An 18,203-nucleotide genomic window follows, 5' to 3' on the forward strand; every position below is an offset into this window, starting at 1 on the left:
TCGGGCAAGGGCTTCCTGGGTTCTTGGTGCCATCTCCTCGGACCTCAATTGGATCAAGGAGACCACGTGGGAGGAGTAGGCTGTCCATGGTCTAGCATGCAAATGAGGCCACTAAAAAGCCGCAAGAGCTAGAGAAGAACATTCGTTTTTCAACCTGAACACGGAAGCCCCAGCAAGCTGGAGCATGCAAAAATTGCCAAAAAACTCAGTTTGCTCCTCTCCACGGAAATCTTTAGTAAAAGGCGAAAGATTTATACGTTCTGAAGAGAAACCAGATATACATCAGGGCAAGGGCTTCCTGGGTTCTTGGTGCCACTCTCCTCGGACCTCATTAGCACATGGAGACCACCTGGAAGGAGTAGGCTGTCCATGTTCTAGACAGCAAATGAGGCCACTAAAAATCCTGCAAGAGCTAGAGACAAACATTCTGTTTTTCAACCTGAACGGAAGCCCCAGCAAGCTGGAGCATGAACAAAATTGCCAAAAAACTCAGTTTTGCTCCTCTCCACGGAAATCTTTAGTAAAAGGCGAAAGATTTATACGTTCTGACGAGAAACCAGCGTAACATCGGGCAAGGGCTTCCCTGGTTTCTTGGTGCTATGTCTAGACATGCAAATGAGGCCACTAAAAACCTGCAGAGCTAGAGACAACATTGGTTTTTCAACCTTAACAAGAAGCCCCAGCAAGCTGGAGCATGCAAAAATTGCCAAAACTCAGTTTTGCTCCCTCCACGGAAATCTTTAGTAAAAGGCGAAAGATTTATACGTTCTGAAGAGAAACCAGAGTATACATCGGGCAAGGGCTTCCTGGGTTCTTGGTGCCATCTCCTCGGACCTCAATTGGATCAAGGAGACCACCTGGAGGAGTAGGCTGTCCATGGTCTAGACATGCAAATGAGGCCACTAAAAATCCCAAGCCAGAGACAAACATTCGTTTTTCAACCTTAACAAGGAAGCCCCAGCAAGCTGGAGCATGCAAAAATTGCCAAAACTCAGTTTGCTCCTCTCCACGGAAATCTTTAGTAAAAGGCGAAAGATTTATACGTTCTGAAGAGAAACCAGAGTATACCTCGGGCAAGGGCTTCCTGGGTTCTTGGTGCCATCTCCTCGGACCTCAATTGGATCAAGGAGACCACCTGGGAGGAGTAGGCTGTCCATGGTCTAGACATGCAAATGAGGCCACTAAAACCTGCAAGAGCTAGAGAAGAACATTCTGTTTTTCAACCTGAACAAGGAAGCCCCCGCAAGCTGGAGCATGCAAAAAACTCATTTTGCTCCTCTCCACGGAAATCTTTAGTAAAAGGCGAAAGATTTATACATTCTGAAGAGAAACCAGAGTATACATCGGGCAAGGGCTTCCTGGGTTCTTGGTGCCATCTCCTCGGACCTCAATTGATCAAGGAGACCACCTGGGAGTAGGCTGTCCATGGTCTAGACATGCAAATGAGGCCACTAAAAATCCTGCAAGAGCTAGAGAAGAACATTCTGTTTTCAACCTGAACAAGGAAGCCCCAGCAAGCTGGAGCATGCAAAAAAACTCAGTTTTGCTCCTCTCCACACGGAAATCTTTAGTAAAAGGCGAAATTTATACGTTCTGAAGAGAAACCAGAGTATACATCGGGCAAGGGCTTCCTGAGTTCTTGGTGCTATGTTCTAGACATGCAATGAGGCCACTAAAAATCCTGCAAGAGCCAGAGACAAACATTCTGTTTTTCAACCTTAACAAGGAAGCCCCAGCAAGCTGGAGCATGCAAAAATTGCCAAAAAACCAGTTTTCTCCTCTCCACGGAAATCTTTAGTAAAGGCGAAAGATTTTTACGTTCTGAAGAGAAACCAGAGTATACATCGGGCAAGGGCTTCCTGGGTTCTTGGTGCTATTCTAGACATGCAAAAGGCCACTAAAAACCTGCAAGAGCCAGAGACAAACATTCTGTTTTTCAACCTTAACAAGGAAGCCCCAGCAAGCTGGAGCATGCAAAAATTGCCAAAAAACTCAGTTTTGCTCCTCTCCACGGAAATCTTTAGTAAAAGGCGAAAGATTTATGCGTTTGAAGAGAAACCAGAGTATACATCGGCAAGGGCTTCCTGGGTTCTTGTGTGCCATCTCCTCGGACCTCAATTGGATCAAGCCACCTGGGAGGAGTAGGCTGTCCATGGTCTAGACATGCAAATGAGGCCACTGAAAAGCCTGCAAGAGTAGAGAAGAACATTCTGTTTTTCAACCTGAACAAGGAAGCCCCAGCAAGCTGGAGCATGCAAAAAAACTCAGTTTTGCTCCTCTCCACGGAAATCTTTAGTAAAGGCGAAAGATTTATACTTCTGAAGAGAAACCAGAGTATACATCGGCAAGGGCTTCCTGGTTCTTGGTGCCATCTCCTCGACCTCAATTAGACAAGGAGACCACCTGGAGGAGAAGGCTGTCCATGGTCTAGACATGCAAATGAGGCCACTAAAATCCTGCAAGAGCTAGAGAAGAACATTCTGTTTTTCAACCTGAACAAGGAAGCCCCAGCAAGCTGGAGCATGCAAAAATTGCCAAAAAACTCAGTTTTGCTCCTCTCCACGGAAATCTTTAGTAAAAGGCGAAAGATTTATACGTTCTGAAGAGAAACCAGAGTATACATCGGGCAAGGGCTTCCTGGGTTCTTGGTGCTATGTTCTAGACATGCAATGAGGCCACTAAAAATCCTGCAAGAGCCAGAGACAAACATTCTGTTTTTCAACCTTAACAAGGAAGCCCCAGCAAGCTGGAGCATGCAAAATTGCCAAAAACTCAGTTTTGCTCCTCTCCACGGAAATCTTTAGTAAAAGGCGAAAGATTTTACGTTCTGAAGAGAAACCAAGTATACATCGGGCAAGGGCTTCCTGGGTTCTTGGTGCTATGTTCTAGACATGCAATGAGGCCACTAAAAATCCTGCAAGAGCCATAGACAAACATTCTGTTTTTCAACCTTAACAAGGAAGCCCCAGCAAGCTGGAGCATGCAAAAATTGCCAAAAACTCAGTTTTGCTCCTCTCCACGGAAATCTTTAGTAAAAGGCGAAAGATTTATACGTTTGAAGAAACCAGAGTATACATCGGGCAAGGGCTTCCTGGGTTCTTGGTGCCATCTCCTCGGACCTCAATTGGATCAAGGAGACCACCTGGGAGGAGTAGGCTGTCCATGGCTAGACATGCAAATGAGGCCACTAAAAAGCCTGCAAGAGATAGAGAAAACATTCTGTTTTTCAACCTGAACAAGGAAGCCCCAGCAAGCTGGAGCATGCAAAAAACTCAGTTTTGCTCCTCTCCACGAAATCTTTAGTAAAAGGCAAGATTTATACATTCTGAAGAGAAACCAGAGTATACATCGGGCAAGGGCTTCCTGGGTTCTTGGTGCCATCTCCTCGGACCTCAATTAGATCAAGGAGACCACCTGGAGAGGAAGGCTGTCCATGTCTAGACATGCAAATGAGGCCACTAAAAATCCTGCAAGAGCTAGAGAAAACATTCTGTTTTTCAACCTGAACAAGGAAGCCCCAGCAAGCTGGAGCATGCAAAAATGCCAAAAAACTCAGTTTTGCTCCTCTCCACGGAAATCTTTAGTAAAAGGCGAAAGATTTATACTGAAGAGAAACCAGAGTATACATCGGGCAAGGGCTTCCTGGGTTCTTGGTGCTATGTTCTAGACATGCAAATGAGGCCACTAAAAATCCTGCAAGAGCCAGAGACAAACATTCTGTTTTTCAACCTTAACAAGGAAGCCCCAAGCTGGAGCATGCAAAATTGCCAAAAACTCAGTTTTGCTCCTCTCCACGGAAATCTTTAGTAAAAGGCGAAAGATTTATACGTTCTGAAGAGAAACCAGAGTATACATCGGGCAAGGGCTTCCTGGGTTCTTGGTGCCATCCCTCGGACCTCAATTGGCACAAGGAACCACCTGGGAGGAGTAGGCTGTCCATGTCTAGACATGCAAATGAGGCCACTAAAAAGCCTGCAAGAGCTAGAGAAAACTTCTGTTTTTCAACCTGAACAAGGAAGCCCCAGCAAGCTGGAGCATGCAAAATTGCCAAAAAACTCAGTTTTGCTCCTCTCCACGGAAATCTTTAGTAAAAGGCGAAAGATTTATGCTTTGAAGAGAACCAGAGTATACATCGGCAAGGGCTTCCTGGGTTCTTGGTGCCATCTCCTCGGACCTCAATTGGATCAAGGAGACCACCTGGGAGGAGTAGGCTGTCCATGTCTAGACATGCAAATGAGGCCACTAAAAGCCTGCAAGAGCTAGAGAAGAATTCTGTTTTTCAACCTGAACAAGGAAGCCCCAGCAAGCTGGAGCATGCAAAAAATTGCCAAAAAACTCAGTTTTTCTCCTCTCCACGGAAATCTTTAGTAAAAGGCGAAAGATTTTACGTTCTGAAGAGAAACCAGAGTATACATCGGGCAAGGGCTTCCTGGGTTCTTGGTGCTATGTTCTAGACATGCAAATGAGGCCACTAAAAATCCTGCAAGAGCCAGAGACAACATTCTGTTTTTCAACCTTAACAGGAAGCCCCACAGCTGGAGCATGCAAAAATTGCCAAAAACTCAGTTTTGCTCCTCTCCACGGAAATCTTTAGTAAAAGGCGAAAGATTTATACGTTCTGAAGAGAAACCAGATAACATCGGGCAAGGGCTTCCTGGGTTCTTGGTGCTATGTTCTAGACATGCAAATGAGGCACTAAAATCCTGCAAGAGCCAGAGACAAATTCTGTTTTTCAACCTAACAAGGAAGCCCCAGCAAGCTGGAGCATGCAAAAATTGCCAAAAACTCAGTTTTGCTCCTCTCCACGGAAATCTTAGTAAAAGGCGAAAGATTTAACGTTCTGAAGAGAAACCAGAGTATACATCGGGCAAGGGCTTCCTGGGTCTTGGTGCCATCTCCTCGGACCTCAATTGGACAAGGAGACCACCTGGGAGGAGTAGGCGTCCATGGTCTAGACATGCAAATGAGGCCACTAAAAAATCCTGCAAGAGCAGAGACAAACATTCTGTTTTTCAACCTGAACAAGGAAGCCCCAGCAAGCTGGAGCATGCAAAAATGCCAAAAACTCAGTTTTGCTCCTCTCCACGGAAATCTTTAGTAAAAGGCGAAAGATTTATACGTTCTGAGAGAAACCAGAGTATACATCGGGCAAGGCTTCCTGGGTTCTTGGTGCAATCTCCTCGGACCTCAATTGGATCAAGGAGACCACCTGGGAGGAGTAGGCTGTCCATGGTCTAGACATGCAAATGAGGCCACTAAAAATCCTGCAAGAGCTAGAGAAGAACATTCTGTTTTTCAACCTGAACAAGGAAGCCCCAGCAGCTGGAGCATGCAAAAAAAAAACTCAGTTTGCTCCTCTCCACGAAATCTTTAGTAAAGGCGAAAGATTTATACGTTCTGAAGAGAAACCAGAGTATACATCGGCAAGGGCTTCCTGGGTTCTTGGTGCCATCTCTCGGACCTCAATTGGATCAAGGAGACCATGGAGGAGTAGGCTGTCAGGTCTAGACATGCAAATGAGGCCACTAAAAATCCGCAAGAGCTAGAGAAGAACATTCTGTTTTTTCAACCTGAACAAGGAAGCCCCGCAAGCTGGAGCATGCAAAACAAAACTCAGTTTTGCTCCTCTCCACGGAAATCTTTAGTAAAAGGCGAAAGATTTAACGTTCTGAAGAGAAACCAGAGTATACATCGGGCAAGGGCTTCCTGAGTTCTTGGTGCTATGTTCTAGACATGCAAATGAGGCCACTAAAAATCCTGCAAGAGCCAGAGACAAACATTCTGTTTCAACCTTAACAAGGAAGCCCCAGCAAGCTGGAGCATGCAAAAATTGCCAAAAAAACTCAGTTTTCTCCTCTCCACGGAAATCTTTAGTAAAAGGCGAAAGATTTTTACGTTCTGAGAGAAACCAGAGTATACATCGGGCAAGGGCTTCCTGGGTTCTTGGTGCTATGTTCTAGACATGCAAATGAGGCCACTAAAAATCCTGCAAGAGCCAGAGACAAACATTCTGTTTTTCAACCTTAACAAGGAAGCCCCAGCAAGCTGGAGCATGCAAAAATTGCCAAAAAACTCAGTTTGCTCCTCTCCACGGAAATCTTTAGTAAAAGGAGAAGATTTATGCGTTTGAAGAGAAACCAGAGTATACATCGGGCAAGGGCTTCCTGGGTTCTTGGGCCATATCCTCGGACCTCAATTGGATCAAGGAGCCACCTGGGAGGAGTAGGTGTCCATGGTCTAGACATGCAAATGAGGCCACTGAAAAGACCTGCAAGAGATAGAGAAGAACATTCTGTTTTTCAACCTGAACAAGGAAGCCCCAGCAAGCTGGAGCATGCAAAAAAACTCAGTTTGCTCCTCTCCACGAAATCTTTAGTAAAGGCGAAAGATTATACGTTCTGAAGAGAAACCAGAGTATACATCGGGCAAGGGCTTCCTGGGTTCTTGGTGCCATCTCCTCGGACCTCAATTGATCAAGGAGACCACCTGGGAGAGAGGCTGTCCATGGTCTAGACATGCAAATGAGGCCACTAAAAATCCTGCAAGAGCTAGAGAAGAACATTCTGTTTTTCAACCTGAACAAGGAAGCCCCAGCAAGGGAGCATGCAAAAATTGCCCAAAAACTCAGTTTTGCTCCTCTCCACGGAAATCTTTAGTAAAAGGCGCAAGATTTATACGTTCTGGAAGAAAACCAGAGTATACATCGGGCAAGGGCTTCCTGGGTTCTTGGTGCTATGTTCTAGACATGCAAATGAGGCCACTAAAAATCCTGCAAGAGCCAGAGACAAACATTCTGTTTTTCAACCTTAACAAGGAAGCCCCAGCAAGCTGGAGCATGCAAAAATTGCCAAAAAACTCAGTTTTTCTCCTCTCCACGGAAATCTTTAGTAAAAGGCGAAAGATTTTTACGTTCTGAAGAGAAACCAGAGTATACATCGGGCAAGGGCTTCCTGGGTTCTTGGTGCTATGTTCTAGACATGCAAATGAGGCCACTAAAATCCTGCAAGAGCCAGAGACAACATTCTGTTTTTCAACCTTAACAAGGAAGCCCCAGCAAGCTGGAGCATGCAAAAATTGCCAAAAAACTCAGTTTTGCTCCTCTCCACGGAAATCTTTAGTAAAAGGCGAAAGATTTATGCGTTTGAAGAGAAACCAGAGTATACATCGGGCAAGGGCTTCCTGGGTTCTTGGTGCCATCTCCTCGGACCTCAATTGGATCAAGGAGACCACCTGGGAGGAGTAGGCTGTCCATGGTCTAGACATGCAAATGAGGCCACTGAAAAGCCTGCAAGAGATAGAGAAGAACATTCTGTTTTTCAACCTGAACAAGGAAGCCCCAGCAAGCTGGAGCATGCAAAAAAACTCAGTTTTGCTCCTCTCCACAGAAATCTTTAGTAAAAGGCGAAAGATTTATACATTCTGAAGAGAAACCAGAGTATACATCGGGCAAGGGCTTCCTGGGTTCTTGGTGCCATCTCCTCGGACCTCAATTAGATCAAGGAGACCACCTGGGAGGAGAAGGCTGTCCATGGTCTAGACATGCAAATGAGGCCACTAAAAATCCTGCAAGAGCTAGAGAAGAACATTCTGTTTTTCAACCTGAACAAGGAAGCCCCAGCAAGCTGGAGCATGCAAAAATTGCCAAAAACTCAGTTTTGCTCCTCTCCACGGAAATCTTTAGTAAAAGGCGAAAGATTTATACGTTCTGAAGAGAAACCAGAGTATACATCGGGCAAGGGCTTCCTGGTTTTGGTGCTATGTTCTAGACATGCAAATGAGGCCACTAAAAATCCTGCAAGAGCCAGAGACAAACATTCTGTTTTTCAACCTTAACAAGGAAGCCCCAGCAAGCTGGAGCATGCAAAAATTGCCAAAAAACTCAGTTTTGCTCCTCTCCACGGAAATCTTTAGTAAAAGGCGAAAGATTTATACGTTCTGAAGAGAAACCAGAGTATACATCGGGCAAGGGCTTCCTGGGTTCTTGGTATCTCCTCGGACCTCAATTGGACAAGGAACCACCTGGGAGGAGTAGGCTGTCCATGTTCTAGACATGCAAATGAGGCCACTAAAAAGCCTGCAAGAGCTAGAGAAGAACATTCTGTTTTTCAACCTGAACAAGGAAGCCCCAGCAAGCTGGAGCATGCAAAAATTGCCAAAAAACTCAGTTTTGCTCCTCTCCACGGAAATCTTTAGTAAAAGCGAAAGATTTATACGTTCTGAAGAGAAACCGAGTATACATCGGGCAAGGGCTTCCTGGGTTCTTGGTGCCATCTCCTCGGACCTCAATTGGATCAAGGAGACCACCTGGGAGGAGTAGGCTGTCCATGGTCTAGACATGCAAATGAGGCCACTAAAAAGCCTGCAAGAGCTAGAGAAGAACATTCTGTTTTTCAACCTGAACAAGGAAGCCCCAGCAAGCTGGAGCATGCAAAAATTGCCAAAAAACTCAGTTTTGCTCCTCTCCACGGAAATCTTTAGTAAAAGGCGAAAGATTTATACGTTCTGAGAGAAACCAGAGTATACATCGGGCAAGGGCTTCCTGGTTCTTGGTGCTATGTTCTAGACATGCAAATGAGGCCACTAAAAATCCTGCAAGAGCCAGAGACAAACATTCTGTTTTTCAACCTTAACAAGGAAGCCCCAGCAAGCTGGAGCATGCAAAAATTGCCAAAAAACTCAGTTTTGCTCCTCTCCACGGAAATCTTTAGTAAAAGGCGAAAGATTTTACGTTCTGAAGAGAAACCAGAGTATACAGGGCAAGGGCTTCCTGGGTTCTTGGTGCCATCTCCTCGGACCTCAATTGGACAGGAACCACCTGGGAGGAGTAGGCTGTCCATGTTCTAGACATGCAAATGAGGCCACTAAAAAGCCTGCAAGAGCTAGAGAAGAACATTCTGTTTTTCAACCTGAACAAGGAAGCCCCAGCAAGCTGGAGCATGCAAAAATTGCCAAAAACTCAGTTTTGCTCCTCTCCACGGAAATCTTTAGTAAAAGGCGAAAGATTTTACGTTCTGAAGAGAAACCAGAGTATACATCGGGCAAGGGCTTCCTGGGTTCTTGGTGCCATCTCCTCGGACCTCAATTGGATCAAGGAGACCACCTGGGAGGAGTAGGCTGTCCATGGTCTAGACATGCAAATGAGGCCACTAAAAAGCCTGCAAGAGCTAGAGAAGAACATTCTGTTTTTCAACCTGAACAAGGAAGCCCCAGCAAGCTGGAGCATGCAAAAATTGCCAAAAAACTCAGTTTTGCTCCTCTCCACGGAAATCTTTAGTAAAAGGCGAAAGATTTATACGTTCTGAAGAGAAACCAGAGTATACATCGGGCAAGGGCTTCCTGGGTTCTTGGTGCCATCTCCTCGGACCTCAATTGGATCAAGGAGACCACCTGGGAGGAGTAGGCTGTCCATGTTCTAGACATGCAAATGGCCACTAAAAATGCAAGAGCAGAGAAAACATTCTGTTTTTCAACCTAACAAGGAAGCCCCAGCAAGCTGGAGCATGCAAAAATTGCCAAAAAACTCAGTTTTGCTCCTCTCCACGGAAATCTTTAGTAAAAGGCGAAAGATTTTTACGTTCTGAAGAGAAACCAGAGTATACATCGGGCAAGGGCTTCCTGGGTTCTTGGTACCATCTCCTCGGACCTCAATTGGCACAAGGAAACCACCTGGGAGGAGTAGGCTGTCCATGGTCTAGACATGCAAATGAGGCCACTAAAAATCCTGCAAGAGCTAGAGAAGAACATTCTGTTTTTCAACCTGAACAAGAAAGCCCCAGCAAGCTGGAGCATGCCAAAAAACTCAGTTTTGCTCCTCTCCACGGAAATCTTTAGTAAAAGGCGAAAGATTTATACGTTCTGAAGAGAAACCAGAGTATACATCGGGCAAGGGTTTCCTGGGTTCTTGGTGCTATGTTCTAGACATGCAAATGAGGCCACTAAAAATCCTGCAAGAGCCAGAGACAAACATTCTGTTTTTCAACCTTAACAAGGAAGCCCCAGCAAGCTGGAGCATGCAAAAATTGCCAAACAACTCAGTTTTGCTCCTCTCCACGGAAATCTTTAGTAAAAGGCGAAAGATTTATACGTTCTGAAGAGAAACCAGAGTATACCTCGGGCAAGGGCTTCCTGGGTTCTTGGTGCCATCTCCTCGGACCTCAATTGGATCAGGAGACCACCTGGGAGGAGTAGGCTGTCCATGTCTAGACATGCAAATGAGGCCACTAAAAATCCTGCAAGAGCTAGAGAAGAACATTCTGTTTTTCAACCTGAACAAGGAAGCCCCAGCAAGCTGGAGCATGCAAAAAAACTCAGTTTTGCTCCTCTCCACGGAAATCTTTAGTAAAGGCGAAAGATTTACATTCTGAAGAGAAACCAGAGTATACATCGGGCAAGGGCTTCCTGGTTCTTGGGCTATGTTCTAGACAGCAAATAGGCCACTAAAAATCCTGCAAGAGCCAGAGACAAACATTCTGTTTTTCAACCTTAACAAGGAAGCCCCAGCAAGCTGGAGCATGCAAAAATTGCCAAAAAACTCAGTTTTGCTCCTCTCCACGGAAATCTTTAGTAAAAGGCGAAAGATTTTTACGTTCTGAAGAGAAACCAGAGTATACATCGGGCAAGGGCTTCCTGGGTTCTTGGTATCATCTCCTCAGACCTCAATTGGCACAAGGAAACCACCTGGGAGGAGTAGGCTGTCCATGTTCTAGACATGCAAATGAGGCCACTAAAAAGCCTGCAAGAGCTAGAGAAGAACATTCTGTTTTTCAACCTGAACAGGAAGCCCCAGCAAGCTGGGCATGCAAAATTGCCAAAAAAGTCAGTTTTGCTCCTCTCCACGGAAATCTTTAGTAAAAGGCGAAAGATTTATACGTTCTGAAGAGAAACCAGAGTATACATCGGGCAAGGGCTTCCTGGGTTCTTGGTGCCATCTCCTCGGACCTCAATTGGATCAAGGAGACCACCTGGAGGAGTAGGCTGTCCATGGTCTAGACATGCAAATGAGGCCACTAAAAAGCCTGCAAGAGCAGAGAAACATTCTGTTTTTCAACCTGAACAAGGAAGCCCCAGCAAGCTGGAGCATGCAAAAATTGCCAAAAACTCAGTTTTGCTCCTCTCCACGGAAATCTTTAGTAAAAGGCGAAAGATTTATACGTTCTGAAGAGAAACCAGAGTATACATCGGGCAAGGGCTTCCTGGGTTCTTGGTGCCATCTCCTCGGACCTCAATTGGATCAAGGAGACCACCTGGGAGGAGTAGGCTGTCCATGGTCTAGACATGCAAATGAGGCCACTAAAAAGCCTGCAAGAGCTAGAGAAGAACATTCTGTTTTTCAACCTGAACAAGGAAGCCCCAGCAAGCTGGAGCATGCAAAAAAACTCAGTTTTGCTCCTCTCCACGGAAATCTTTAGTAAAAGGCGAAAGATTTATACGTTCTGAAGAGAAACCAGAGTATACATCGGGCAAGGGCTTCCTGGGTTCTTGGTGCCATCTCCTCGGACCTCAATTAGATCAAGGAGACCACCTGGGAGGAGAAGGCTGTCCATGGTCTAGACATGCAAATGAGGCCACTAAAAATCCTGCAAGAGCTAGAAAGAACATTCTGTTTTTCAACCTGAACAAGGAAGCCCCAGCAAGCTGGAGCATGCAAAAATTGCCAAAAACTCAGTTTTGCTCCTCTCCACGGAAATCTTTAGTAAAAGGCGAAAGATTTATACGTTCTGAAGAGAAACCAGAGTATACATCGGGCAAGGGCTTCCTGGGTTCTTGGTGCCATCTCCTCGGACCTCAATTGGATCAAGGAGACCACCTGGAGGAGTAGGCTGTCCATGTCTAGACATGCAAATGAGGCCACTAAAAATCCTGCAAGAGCTAGAGAAGAACATTCTGTTTTTCAACCTGAACAAGGAAGCCCCAGCAAGCTGGAGCATGCAAAAAAAAAACTCAGTTTTGCTCCTCTCCACGGAAATCTTTAGTAAAAGGCGAAAGATTTATACGTTTGAAGAGAAACCAGAGTATACATCGGGCAAGGGCTTCCTGGGTTCTTGGTGCCATCTCCTCGGACCTCAATTGGATCAAGGAGACCACCTGGAGGAGTAGGCTGTCCATGTTCTAGACATGCAAATGAGGCCACTAAAAAGCCTGCAAGAGCTAGAGAAGAAACATTCTGTTTTTCAACCTGAACAAGGAAGCCCCAGCAAGCTGGAGCATGCAAAAATTGCCAAAAAACTCAGTTTTGCTCCTCTCCACGGAAATCTTTAGTAAAAGGCGAAAGATTTATACGTTCTGAAGAGAAACCAGAGTATACATCGGGCAAGGGCTTCCTGGGTTCTTGGTGCTATGTTCTAGACATGCAAATGAGGCACTAAAAATCCTGCAAGAGCTAGAGAGAACATTCTGTTTTTCAACCTAACAAGGAAGCCCCAGCAAGCTGGAGCATGCAAAAATTGCCAAAAAACTCAGTTTTGCTCCTCTCCACGGAAATCTTTAGTAAAAGGCGAAAGATTTATACGTTCTGAAGAGAAACCAGAGTATACATCTGCCCGATGGGCTTCCTGGGTTCTTGGTGCCATCTCCTCGGACCTCAATTGGATCAAGGAGACCACCTGGGAGGAGTAGGCTGTCCATGGTCTAGACATGCAAATGAGGCCACTAAAAAGCCTGCAAGAGCTAGAGAAGAACATTCTGTTTTTCAACCTGAACAAGGAAGCCCCAGCAAGCTGGAGCATGCAAAAATTGCCAAAAAACTCAGTTTTGCTCCTCTCCACGGAAATCTTTAGTAAAAGGCGAAAGATTTATACGTTCTGAAGAGAAACCAGAGTATACATCGGGCAAGGGCTTCCTGGGTTCTTGGTGGCTATGTCTAGACATGCAAATGAGGCCACTAAAAATCCTGCAAGAGCAGAAAACATTCTTTTTCAACCTAAAAGGAAGCCCCAGCAAGCTGGAGCATGCAAAAATTGCCAAAAAACTCAGTTTGCTCCTCTCCACGGAAATCTTTAGTAAAAGGCGAAAGATTTATACGTTCTGAAGAGAAACCAGAGTATACATCGGGCAAGGGCTTCCTGGGTTCTTGGTGCCATCTCCTCGGACCTCAATTGGATCAAGGAGACCACCTGGGAGGAGTAGGCTGTCCATGTCTAGACATGCAAATGAGGCCACTAAAAAGCCTGCAAGAGCTAGAGAAGAACATTCTGTTTTTCAACCTGAACAAGGAAGCCCCAGCAAGCTGGAGAATGCAAAAAAACTCAGTTTTGCTCCTCTCCACGGAAATCTTTAGTAAAAGGCGAAAGATTATACGTTCTGAAGAGAACCAGAGTATACATCGGGCAAGGGCTTCCTGGGTTCTTGGTGCCATCTCCTCGGACCTCAATTGGATCAAGGAGACCACCTGGGAGGAGTAGGCTGTCCATGTCTAGACATGCAAATGAGGCCACTAAAAAGCCTGCAAGAGCTAGAGAAGAACATTCTGTTTTTCAACCTGAACAAGGAAGCCCAGCAAGCTGGAGCATGCAAAAATTGCCAAAAAACTCAGTTTTGCTCCTCTCCACGGAAATCTTTAGTAAAAGGCGAAAGATTTATACGTTCTGAAGAGAAACCAGAGTATACATCGGGCAAGGGCTTCCTGGGTTCTTGGTGCCATCTCCTCGGACCTCAATTGGATCAAGGAGACCACCTGGGAGGAGTAGGCTGTCCATGGTCTAGACATGCAAATGAGGCCACTAAAAAGCCTGCAAGAGCTAGAGAAGAACATTCTGTTTTTCAACCTGAACAAGGAAGCCCCAGCAAGCTGGAGCATGCAAAAAAACTCAGTTTTGCTCCTCTCCACAGAAATCTTTAGTAAAAGGCGAAAGATTTATACGTTCTGAAGAGAAACCAGAGTATACATCAGGCAAGGGCTTCCTGGGTTCTTGGTGCCATCTCCTCGGACCTCAATTGGATCAAGGAGACCACCTGGGAGGAGTAGGCTGTCCATTCTAGACATGCAAATGAGGCCACTAAAAATCCTGCAAGAGCTAGAGAAGAACATTCTGTTTTTCAACCTGAACAAGGAAGCCCCAGCAAGCTGGAGCATGCAAAAATTGCCAAAAAACTCAGTTTTGCTCCTCTCCACGGAAATCTTTAGTAAAAGGCGAAAGATTTATACGTTCTGAAGAGAAACCAGAGTATACATCGGGCAAGGGCTTCCTGGGTTCTTGGTGCCATCTCCTCGGACCTCAATTGGATCAAGGAGACCACCTGGGAGGAGTAGGCTGTCCATTCTAGACATGCAAATGAGGCCACTAAAAAGCCTGCAAGAGCTAGAGAAGAACATTCTGTTTTTCAACCTGAACAAGGAAGCCCCAGCAAGCTGGAGCATGCAAAAATTGCCAAAAAACTCAGTTTTGCTCCTCTCCACGGAAATCTTTAGTAAAAGGCGAAAGATTTTACGTTCTGAAGAGAAACCAGAGTATACATCGGGCAAGGGCTTCCTGGGTTCTTGGTGCCATCTCCTCGGACCTCAATTGGATCAAGGAGACCACCTGGGAGGAGTAGGCTGTCCATGGTCTAGACATGCAAATGAGGCCACTAAAAATCCTGCAAGAGCTAGAGAAGAACATTCTGTTTTTCAACCTGAACAAGGAAGACCCAGCAAGCTGGAGCATGCAAAAATTGCCAAAAAACTCAGTTTTTTCCTCTCCACGGAAATCTTTAGTAAAAGGCGAAAGATTTATACGTTCTGAAGAGAAACCAGAGTATACATCGGGCAAGGGCTTCCTGGGTTCTTGGTGCCATCTCCTCGGACCTCAATTGGATCAAGGAGACCACCTGGGAGGAGTAGGCTGTCCATGGTCTAGACATGCAAATGAGGCCACTAAAAATCCTGCAAGAGCTAGAGAAGAACATTCTGTTTTTCAACCTGAACAAGGAAGCCCCAGCAAGCTGGAGCATGCAAAAATTGCCAAAAAACTCAGTTTTGCTCCTCTCCACGGAAATCTTTAGTAAAAGGCGAAAGATTTATACGTTCTGAAGAGAAACCAGAGTATACATCGGGCAAGGGCTTCCTGGGTTCTTGGTGCCATCTCCTCGGACCTCAATTGGATCAAGGAGACCACCTGGGAGGAGTAGGCTGTCCATGTCTAGACATGCAAATGAGGCCACTAAAAATCCTGCAAGAGCTAGAGAAACATTCTGTTTTTCAACCTGAACAAAGGAAGCCCCAGCAAGCTGGAGCATGCAAAAATTGCCAAAAAACTCAGTTTGCTCCTCTCCACGGAAATCTTTAGTAAAAGGCGAAAGATTTATACGTTCTGAAGAGAAACCAGAGTATACATCGGGCAAGGGCTTCCTGGGTTCTTGGTGCCATCTCCTCGGACCTCAATTGGATCAAGGAGACCACCTGGAGGAGTAGGCTGTCCATTTCTAGACATGCAAATGAGGCCACTAAAAATCCTGCAAGAGCTAGAGAAGAACATTCTGTTTTTCAACCTGAACAAGGAAGCCCCAGCAAGCTGGAGCATGCAAAAATTGCCAAAAAACTCAGTTTTGCTCCTCTCCACGGAAATCTTTAGTAAAAGGCGAAAGATTTATACGTTTGAAGAGAAACCAGAGTATACATCGGGCAAGGGCTTCCTGGGTTCTTGGTGCCATCTCCTCGGACCTCAATTGGATCAAGGAGACCACCTGGAGGAGTAGGCTGTCCATGGTTCTAGACATGCAAATGAGGCCACTAAAAATCCTGCAAGAGCTAGAGAAGAACATTCTGTTTTTCAACCTGAACAAGGAAGCCCCAGCAAGCTGGAGCATGCAAAAATTGCCAAAAACTCAGTTTTGCTCCTCTCCACGGAAATCTTTAGTAAAAGGCGAAAGATTTATACGTTCTGAAGAGAAACCAGAGTATACATCGGGCAAGGGCTTCCTGGGTTCTTGGTGCCATCTCCTCGGACCTCAATTGGATCAAGGAGACCACCTGGGAGGAGTAGGCTGTCCATGTCTAGACATGCAAATGAGGCCACTAAAAAGCCTGCAAGAGCTAGAGAAGAACATTCTGTTTTTCAACCTGAACAAGGAAGCCCCAGCAAGCTGGAGCATGCAAAAATTGCCAAAAAACTCAGTTTTGCTCCTCTCCACGGAAATCTTTAGTAAAAGGCGAAAGATTTATACGTTCTGAAGAGAAACCAGAGTATACATCGGGCAAGGGCTTCCTGGGTTCTTGGTGCCATCTCCTCGGACCTCAATTGGATCAAGGAGACCACCTGGGAGGAGTAGGCTGTCCATGTTCTAGACATGCAAATGAGGCCACTAAAAAGCCTGCAAGCTAGAGAAGAACATTCTGTTTTTCAACCTGAACAAGGAAGCCCAGCAAGCTGGAGCATGCAAAAATTGCCAAAAAACTCAGTTTTGCTCCTCTCCACGGAAATCTTTAGTAAAAGGCGAAAGATTTATACGTTCTGAAGAGAAACCAGAGTATACATCGGGCAAGGGCTTCCTGGGTTCTTGGTGCCATCTCCTCGGACCTCAATTGGATCAAGGAGACCACCTGGGAGGAGTAGGCTGTCCATTCTAGACATGCAAATGAGGCCACTAAAAATCCTGCAAGAGCTAGAGAAGAACATTCTGTTTTTCAACCTGAACAAGGAAGCCCCAGCAAGCTGGAGCATGCAAAAATTGCCAAAAAACTCAGTTTTGCTCCTCTCCACGGAAATCTTTAGTAAAAGGCGAAAGATTTATACGTTCTGAAGAGAAACCAGAGTATACATCGGGCAAGGGCTTCCTGGGTTCTTGGTGCCATCTCCTCGGACCTCAATTGGATCAAGGAGACCACCTGGAGGAGTAGGCTGTCCATGGTCTAGACATGCAAATGAGGCCACTAAAAATCCTGCAAGAGCTAGAGAAGAACATTCTGTTTTTCAACCTGAACAAGGAAGCCCCAGCAAGCTGGAGCATGCAAAAATTGCCAAAAAACTCAGTTTTGCTCCTCTCCACGGAAATCTTTAGTAAAAGGCGAAAGATTTATACGTTCTGAAGAGAAACCAGAGTATACATCGGGCAAGGGCTTCCTGGGTTCTTGGTGCCATCTCCTCGGACCTCAATTGGATCAAGGAGACCACCTGGGAGGAGTAGGCTGTCCATGGTCTAGACATGCAAATGAGGCCACTAAAAATCCTGCAAGAGCTAGAGAAGAACATTCTGTTTTTCAACCTGAACAAGGAAGCCCCAGCAAGCTGGAGCATGCAAAAAAAAAACTCAGTTTTGCTCCTCTCCACGGAAATCTTTAGTAAAAGGCGAAAGATTTTACGTTCTGAAGAGAAACCAGAGTATACATCGGGCAAGGGCTTCCTGGGTTCTTGGTGCTATGTTCTAGACATGCAAATGAGGCCACTAAAAATCCTGCAAGAGCAGAGACAAACATTCTGTTTTTCAACCTTAACAAGGAAGCCCCAACAAGCTGGAGCATGCAAAAATTGCCAAAAAACTCAGTTTTGCTCCTCTCCACGGAAATCTTTAGTAAAAGGCGAAAGATTTATACGTTCTGAAGAGAAACCAGAGTATACATCGGGCAAGGGCTTCCTGGGTTCTTGGTGCCATCTCCTCGGACCTCAATTGGATCAAGGAGACCACCTGGAGGAGTAGGCTGTCCATGGTCTAGACATGCAAATGAGGCCTAAAAATCCTGCAAGAGCTAGAGAAAACTTCTGTTTTTCAACCTGAACAAGGAAGCCCCAGCAAGCTGGAGCATGCAAAAATTGCCAAAAAACTCAGTTTTGCTCCTCTCCACGGAAATCTTTAGTAAAAGGCGAAAGATTTATACGTTCTGAAGAGAAACCAGAGTATACATCGGGCAAGGGCTTCCTGGGTTCTTGGTGCCATCTCCTCGGACCTCAATTGGATCAAGGAGACCACCTGGAGGAGTAGGCTGTCCATGTCTAGACATGCAAATGAGGCCACTAAAAAGCCTGCAAGAGCTAGAGAAGAACATTCTGTTTTTCAACCTGAACAAGGAAGCCCCAGCAAGCTGGAGCATGCAAAAATTGCCAAAAAACTCAGTTTTGCTCCTCTCCACGGAAATCTTTAGTAAAAGGCGAAAGATTTATCGTTCTGAAGAGAAACCAGAGTATACATCGGGCAAGGGCTTCCTGGGTTCTTGGTGCCATCTCCTCGGACCTCAATTGGATCAAGGAGACCACCTGGGAGGAGTAGGCTGTCCATGTCTAGACATGCAAATG

The 18,203-nt window shown here is 45.7% G+C and overlaps 53 non-coding genes and 15 pseudogenes across 53 annotated transcripts; all 68 read right to left on the reverse strand.

Moving 5' to 3' along the window:
- Positions 1-165: 165 nt before the first annotated feature.
- Positions 166-279, reverse strand: LOC122936783. Its single transcript, XR_006389295.1, has one exon. It is a non-coding gene; the product is annotated as a U5 spliceosomal RNA (small nuclear RNA).
- A 169-nt stretch (positions 280-448) lies between these two features.
- On the reverse strand, positions 449-565 carry LOC122936913. Its single transcript, XR_006389382.1, has one exon. It is a non-coding gene; the product is annotated as a U5 spliceosomal RNA (small nuclear RNA).
- A 110-nt stretch (positions 566-675) lies between these two features.
- Positions 676-788, reverse strand: LOC122936857. Its single transcript, XR_006389356.1, has one exon. It is a non-coding gene; the product is annotated as a U5 spliceosomal RNA (small nuclear RNA).
- A 165-nt stretch (positions 789-953) lies between these two features.
- On the reverse strand, positions 954-1,066 carry LOC122936812. Its single transcript, XR_006389319.1, has one exon. It is a non-coding gene; the product is annotated as a U5 spliceosomal RNA (small nuclear RNA).
- Positions 1,067-1,235: 169 nt separating this feature from the next.
- On the reverse strand, positions 1,236-1,340 carry LOC122936979 (annotated as a pseudogene).
- Positions 1,341-1,506: 166 nt separating this feature from the next.
- Positions 1,507-1,613, reverse strand: LOC122936998 (annotated as a pseudogene).
- A 115-nt stretch (positions 1,614-1,728) lies between these two features.
- On the reverse strand, positions 1,729-1,841 carry LOC122936977. Its single transcript, XR_006389423.1, has one exon. It is a non-coding gene; the product is annotated as a U5 spliceosomal RNA (small nuclear RNA).
- A 111-nt stretch (positions 1,842-1,952) lies between these two features.
- LOC122936601 lies at positions 1,953-2,067 on the reverse strand. Its single transcript, XR_006389121.1, has one exon. It is a non-coding gene; the product is annotated as a U5 spliceosomal RNA (small nuclear RNA).
- A 166-nt stretch (positions 2,068-2,233) lies between these two features.
- On the reverse strand, positions 2,234-2,338 carry LOC122936989 (annotated as a pseudogene).
- A 165-nt stretch (positions 2,339-2,503) lies between these two features.
- LOC122936426 lies at positions 2,504-2,619 on the reverse strand. Its single transcript, XR_006388953.1, has one exon. It is a non-coding gene; the product is annotated as a U5 spliceosomal RNA (small nuclear RNA).
- A 115-nt stretch (positions 2,620-2,734) lies between these two features.
- On the reverse strand, positions 2,735-2,846 carry LOC122936934. Its single transcript, XR_006389393.1, has one exon. It is a non-coding gene; the product is annotated as a U5 spliceosomal RNA (small nuclear RNA).
- A 115-nt stretch (positions 2,847-2,961) lies between these two features.
- On the reverse strand, positions 2,962-3,073 carry LOC122936858. Its single transcript, XR_006389357.1, has one exon. It is a non-coding gene; the product is annotated as a U5 spliceosomal RNA (small nuclear RNA).
- A 169-nt stretch (positions 3,074-3,242) lies between these two features.
- LOC122937006 lies at positions 3,243-3,345 on the reverse strand (annotated as a pseudogene).
- A 168-nt stretch (positions 3,346-3,513) lies between these two features.
- LOC122936836 lies at positions 3,514-3,624 on the reverse strand. Its single transcript, XR_006389340.1, has one exon. It is a non-coding gene; the product is annotated as a U5 spliceosomal RNA (small nuclear RNA).
- Positions 3,625-3,740: 116 nt separating this feature from the next.
- LOC122936817 lies at positions 3,741-3,851 on the reverse strand. The gene has a single exon (XR_006389324.1). It is a non-coding gene; the product is annotated as a U5 spliceosomal RNA (small nuclear RNA).
- Positions 3,852-4,017: 166 nt separating this feature from the next.
- LOC122936952 lies at positions 4,018-4,129 on the reverse strand. Its single transcript, XR_006389405.1, has one exon. It is a non-coding gene; the product is annotated as a U5 spliceosomal RNA (small nuclear RNA).
- Positions 4,130-4,295: 166 nt separating this feature from the next.
- Positions 4,296-4,411, reverse strand: LOC122936891. The gene has a single exon (XR_006389366.1). It is a non-coding gene; the product is annotated as a U5 spliceosomal RNA (small nuclear RNA).
- A 114-nt stretch (positions 4,412-4,525) lies between these two features.
- LOC122936811 lies at positions 4,526-4,638 on the reverse strand. Its single transcript, XR_006389318.1, has one exon. It is a non-coding gene; the product is annotated as a U5 spliceosomal RNA (small nuclear RNA).
- A 109-nt stretch (positions 4,639-4,747) lies between these two features.
- On the reverse strand, positions 4,748-4,860 carry LOC122936950. The gene has a single exon (XR_006389404.1). It is a non-coding gene; the product is annotated as a U5 spliceosomal RNA (small nuclear RNA).
- Positions 4,861-5,028: 168 nt separating this feature from the next.
- On the reverse strand, positions 5,029-5,141 carry LOC122936860. Its single transcript, XR_006389358.1, has one exon. It is a non-coding gene; the product is annotated as a U5 spliceosomal RNA (small nuclear RNA).
- Positions 5,142-5,311: 170 nt separating this feature from the next.
- On the reverse strand, positions 5,312-5,417 carry LOC122937003 (annotated as a pseudogene).
- A 164-nt stretch (positions 5,418-5,581) lies between these two features.
- Positions 5,582-5,688, reverse strand: LOC122936985 (annotated as a pseudogene).
- A 114-nt stretch (positions 5,689-5,802) lies between these two features.
- LOC122936953 lies at positions 5,803-5,917 on the reverse strand. The gene has a single exon (XR_006389406.1). It is a non-coding gene; the product is annotated as a U5 spliceosomal RNA (small nuclear RNA).
- Positions 5,918-6,033: 116 nt separating this feature from the next.
- Positions 6,034-6,146, reverse strand: LOC122936975. The gene has a single exon (XR_006389421.1). It is a non-coding gene; the product is annotated as a U5 spliceosomal RNA (small nuclear RNA).
- Positions 6,147-6,315: 169 nt separating this feature from the next.
- Positions 6,316-6,418, reverse strand: LOC122937009 (annotated as a pseudogene).
- A 168-nt stretch (positions 6,419-6,586) lies between these two features.
- Positions 6,587-6,700, reverse strand: LOC122936940. Its single transcript, XR_006389397.1, has one exon. It is a non-coding gene; the product is annotated as a U5 spliceosomal RNA (small nuclear RNA).
- A 116-nt stretch (positions 6,701-6,816) lies between these two features.
- On the reverse strand, positions 6,817-6,932 carry LOC122936651. Its single transcript, XR_006389170.1, has one exon. It is a non-coding gene; the product is annotated as a U5 spliceosomal RNA (small nuclear RNA).
- A 114-nt stretch (positions 6,933-7,046) lies between these two features.
- On the reverse strand, positions 7,047-7,161 carry LOC122936602. The gene has a single exon (XR_006389122.1). It is a non-coding gene; the product is annotated as a U5 spliceosomal RNA (small nuclear RNA).
- Positions 7,162-7,332: 171 nt separating this feature from the next.
- LOC122936954 lies at positions 7,333-7,439 on the reverse strand (annotated as a pseudogene).
- A 171-nt stretch (positions 7,440-7,610) lies between these two features.
- LOC122936567 lies at positions 7,611-7,725 on the reverse strand. The gene has a single exon (XR_006389089.1). It is a non-coding gene; the product is annotated as a U5 spliceosomal RNA (small nuclear RNA).
- Positions 7,726-7,839: 114 nt separating this feature from the next.
- LOC122936427 lies at positions 7,840-7,955 on the reverse strand. Its single transcript, XR_006388954.1, has one exon. It is a non-coding gene; the product is annotated as a U5 spliceosomal RNA (small nuclear RNA).
- Positions 7,956-8,121: 166 nt separating this feature from the next.
- On the reverse strand, positions 8,122-8,235 carry LOC122936803. The gene has a single exon (XR_006389314.1). It is a non-coding gene; the product is annotated as a U5 spliceosomal RNA (small nuclear RNA).
- A 171-nt stretch (positions 8,236-8,406) lies between these two features.
- On the reverse strand, positions 8,407-8,521 carry LOC122936760. Its single transcript, XR_006389273.1, has one exon. It is a non-coding gene; the product is annotated as a U5 spliceosomal RNA (small nuclear RNA).
- Positions 8,522-8,636: 115 nt separating this feature from the next.
- LOC122936735 lies at positions 8,637-8,751 on the reverse strand. Its single transcript, XR_006389250.1, has one exon. It is a non-coding gene; the product is annotated as a U5 spliceosomal RNA (small nuclear RNA).
- A 166-nt stretch (positions 8,752-8,917) lies between these two features.
- LOC122936776 lies at positions 8,918-9,031 on the reverse strand. The gene has a single exon (XR_006389288.1). It is a non-coding gene; the product is annotated as a U5 spliceosomal RNA (small nuclear RNA).
- A 171-nt stretch (positions 9,032-9,202) lies between these two features.
- On the reverse strand, positions 9,203-9,318 carry LOC122936428. Its single transcript, XR_006388955.1, has one exon. It is a non-coding gene; the product is annotated as a U5 spliceosomal RNA (small nuclear RNA).
- Positions 9,319-9,481: 163 nt separating this feature from the next.
- LOC122936527 lies at positions 9,482-9,597 on the reverse strand. The gene has a single exon (XR_006389050.1). It is a non-coding gene; the product is annotated as a U5 spliceosomal RNA (small nuclear RNA).
- A 171-nt stretch (positions 9,598-9,768) lies between these two features.
- LOC122936925 lies at positions 9,769-9,875 on the reverse strand (annotated as a pseudogene).
- Positions 9,876-9,991: 116 nt separating this feature from the next.
- On the reverse strand, positions 9,992-10,107 carry LOC122936484. The gene has a single exon (XR_006389006.1). It is a non-coding gene; the product is annotated as a U5 spliceosomal RNA (small nuclear RNA).
- Positions 10,108-10,276: 169 nt separating this feature from the next.
- LOC122936999 lies at positions 10,277-10,380 on the reverse strand (annotated as a pseudogene).
- Positions 10,381-10,492: 112 nt separating this feature from the next.
- LOC122936528 lies at positions 10,493-10,608 on the reverse strand. The gene has a single exon (XR_006389051.1). It is a non-coding gene; the product is annotated as a U5 spliceosomal RNA (small nuclear RNA).
- Positions 10,609-10,780: 172 nt separating this feature from the next.
- LOC122936893 lies at positions 10,781-10,892 on the reverse strand. The gene has a single exon (XR_006389368.1). It is a non-coding gene; the product is annotated as a U5 spliceosomal RNA (small nuclear RNA).
- A 167-nt stretch (positions 10,893-11,059) lies between these two features.
- LOC122936568 lies at positions 11,060-11,174 on the reverse strand. Its single transcript, XR_006389090.1, has one exon. It is a non-coding gene; the product is annotated as a U5 spliceosomal RNA (small nuclear RNA).
- A 171-nt stretch (positions 11,175-11,345) lies between these two features.
- On the reverse strand, positions 11,346-11,452 carry LOC122936882 (annotated as a pseudogene).
- Positions 11,453-11,622: 170 nt separating this feature from the next.
- LOC122936569 lies at positions 11,623-11,737 on the reverse strand. The gene has a single exon (XR_006389091.1). It is a non-coding gene; the product is annotated as a U5 spliceosomal RNA (small nuclear RNA).
- Positions 11,738-11,906: 169 nt separating this feature from the next.
- LOC122936849 lies at positions 11,907-12,015 on the reverse strand (annotated as a pseudogene).
- Positions 12,016-12,186: 171 nt separating this feature from the next.
- LOC122936429 lies at positions 12,187-12,302 on the reverse strand. The gene has a single exon (XR_006388956.1). It is a non-coding gene; the product is annotated as a U5 spliceosomal RNA (small nuclear RNA).
- A 113-nt stretch (positions 12,303-12,415) lies between these two features.
- Positions 12,416-12,531, reverse strand: LOC122936430. Its single transcript, XR_006388957.1, has one exon. It is a non-coding gene; the product is annotated as a U5 spliceosomal RNA (small nuclear RNA).
- A 173-nt stretch (positions 12,532-12,704) lies between these two features.
- LOC122936431 lies at positions 12,705-12,820 on the reverse strand. Its single transcript, XR_006388958.1, has one exon. It is a non-coding gene; the product is annotated as a U5 spliceosomal RNA (small nuclear RNA).
- A 108-nt stretch (positions 12,821-12,928) lies between these two features.
- LOC122936666 lies at positions 12,929-13,043 on the reverse strand. Its single transcript, XR_006389184.1, has one exon. It is a non-coding gene; the product is annotated as a U5 spliceosomal RNA (small nuclear RNA).
- Positions 13,044-13,213: 170 nt separating this feature from the next.
- On the reverse strand, positions 13,214-13,318 carry LOC122936997 (annotated as a pseudogene).
- A 169-nt stretch (positions 13,319-13,487) lies between these two features.
- Positions 13,488-13,603, reverse strand: LOC122936640. The gene has a single exon (XR_006389159.1). It is a non-coding gene; the product is annotated as a U5 spliceosomal RNA (small nuclear RNA).
- A 171-nt stretch (positions 13,604-13,774) lies between these two features.
- Positions 13,775-13,881, reverse strand: LOC122936930 (annotated as a pseudogene).
- A 169-nt stretch (positions 13,882-14,050) lies between these two features.
- Positions 14,051-14,166, reverse strand: LOC122936432. Its single transcript, XR_006388959.1, has one exon. It is a non-coding gene; the product is annotated as a U5 spliceosomal RNA (small nuclear RNA).
- A 169-nt stretch (positions 14,167-14,335) lies between these two features.
- On the reverse strand, positions 14,336-14,450 carry LOC122936736. Its single transcript, XR_006389251.1, has one exon. It is a non-coding gene; the product is annotated as a U5 spliceosomal RNA (small nuclear RNA).
- A 171-nt stretch (positions 14,451-14,621) lies between these two features.
- Positions 14,622-14,736, reverse strand: LOC122936790. The gene has a single exon (XR_006389301.1). It is a non-coding gene; the product is annotated as a U5 spliceosomal RNA (small nuclear RNA).
- A 171-nt stretch (positions 14,737-14,907) lies between these two features.
- On the reverse strand, positions 14,908-15,023 carry LOC122936433. The gene has a single exon (XR_006388960.1). It is a non-coding gene; the product is annotated as a U5 spliceosomal RNA (small nuclear RNA).
- A 169-nt stretch (positions 15,024-15,192) lies between these two features.
- LOC122936667 lies at positions 15,193-15,307 on the reverse strand. The gene has a single exon (XR_006389185.1). It is a non-coding gene; the product is annotated as a U5 spliceosomal RNA (small nuclear RNA).
- Positions 15,308-15,476: 169 nt separating this feature from the next.
- Positions 15,477-15,591, reverse strand: LOC122936591. The gene has a single exon (XR_006389112.1). It is a non-coding gene; the product is annotated as a U5 spliceosomal RNA (small nuclear RNA).
- Positions 15,592-15,762: 171 nt separating this feature from the next.
- Positions 15,763-15,877, reverse strand: LOC122936571. Its single transcript, XR_006389092.1, has one exon. It is a non-coding gene; the product is annotated as a U5 spliceosomal RNA (small nuclear RNA).
- Positions 15,878-16,047: 170 nt separating this feature from the next.
- LOC122936435 lies at positions 16,048-16,163 on the reverse strand. Its single transcript, XR_006388961.1, has one exon. It is a non-coding gene; the product is annotated as a U5 spliceosomal RNA (small nuclear RNA).
- Positions 16,164-16,331: 168 nt separating this feature from the next.
- LOC122936641 lies at positions 16,332-16,447 on the reverse strand. The gene has a single exon (XR_006389160.1). It is a non-coding gene; the product is annotated as a U5 spliceosomal RNA (small nuclear RNA).
- A 169-nt stretch (positions 16,448-16,616) lies between these two features.
- LOC122936436 lies at positions 16,617-16,732 on the reverse strand. Its single transcript, XR_006388962.1, has one exon. It is a non-coding gene; the product is annotated as a U5 spliceosomal RNA (small nuclear RNA).
- A 170-nt stretch (positions 16,733-16,902) lies between these two features.
- Positions 16,903-17,018, reverse strand: LOC122936438. Its single transcript, XR_006388964.1, has one exon. It is a non-coding gene; the product is annotated as a U5 spliceosomal RNA (small nuclear RNA).
- A 171-nt stretch (positions 17,019-17,189) lies between these two features.
- Positions 17,190-17,298, reverse strand: LOC122936931 (annotated as a pseudogene).
- Positions 17,299-17,413: 115 nt separating this feature from the next.
- Positions 17,414-17,529, reverse strand: LOC122937512. The gene has a single exon (XR_006389892.1). It is a non-coding gene; the product is annotated as a U5 spliceosomal RNA (small nuclear RNA).
- Positions 17,530-17,695: 166 nt separating this feature from the next.
- On the reverse strand, positions 17,696-17,811 carry LOC122936439. The gene has a single exon (XR_006388965.1). It is a non-coding gene; the product is annotated as a U5 spliceosomal RNA (small nuclear RNA).
- Positions 17,812-17,980: 169 nt separating this feature from the next.
- On the reverse strand, positions 17,981-18,095 carry LOC122936704. Its single transcript, XR_006389220.1, has one exon. It is a non-coding gene; the product is annotated as a U5 spliceosomal RNA (small nuclear RNA).
- Between the last annotated feature and the right edge of the window lie 108 nt (positions 18,096-18,203).

The sequence above is a fragment of the Bufo gargarizans genome, chromosome 4 (assembly GCF_014858855.1).
Source record: "Bufo gargarizans isolate SCDJY-AF-19 chromosome 4, ASM1485885v1, whole genome shotgun sequence".
Lineage (NCBI taxonomy): Eukaryota > Metazoa > Chordata > Amphibia > Anura > Bufonidae > Bufo > Bufo gargarizans.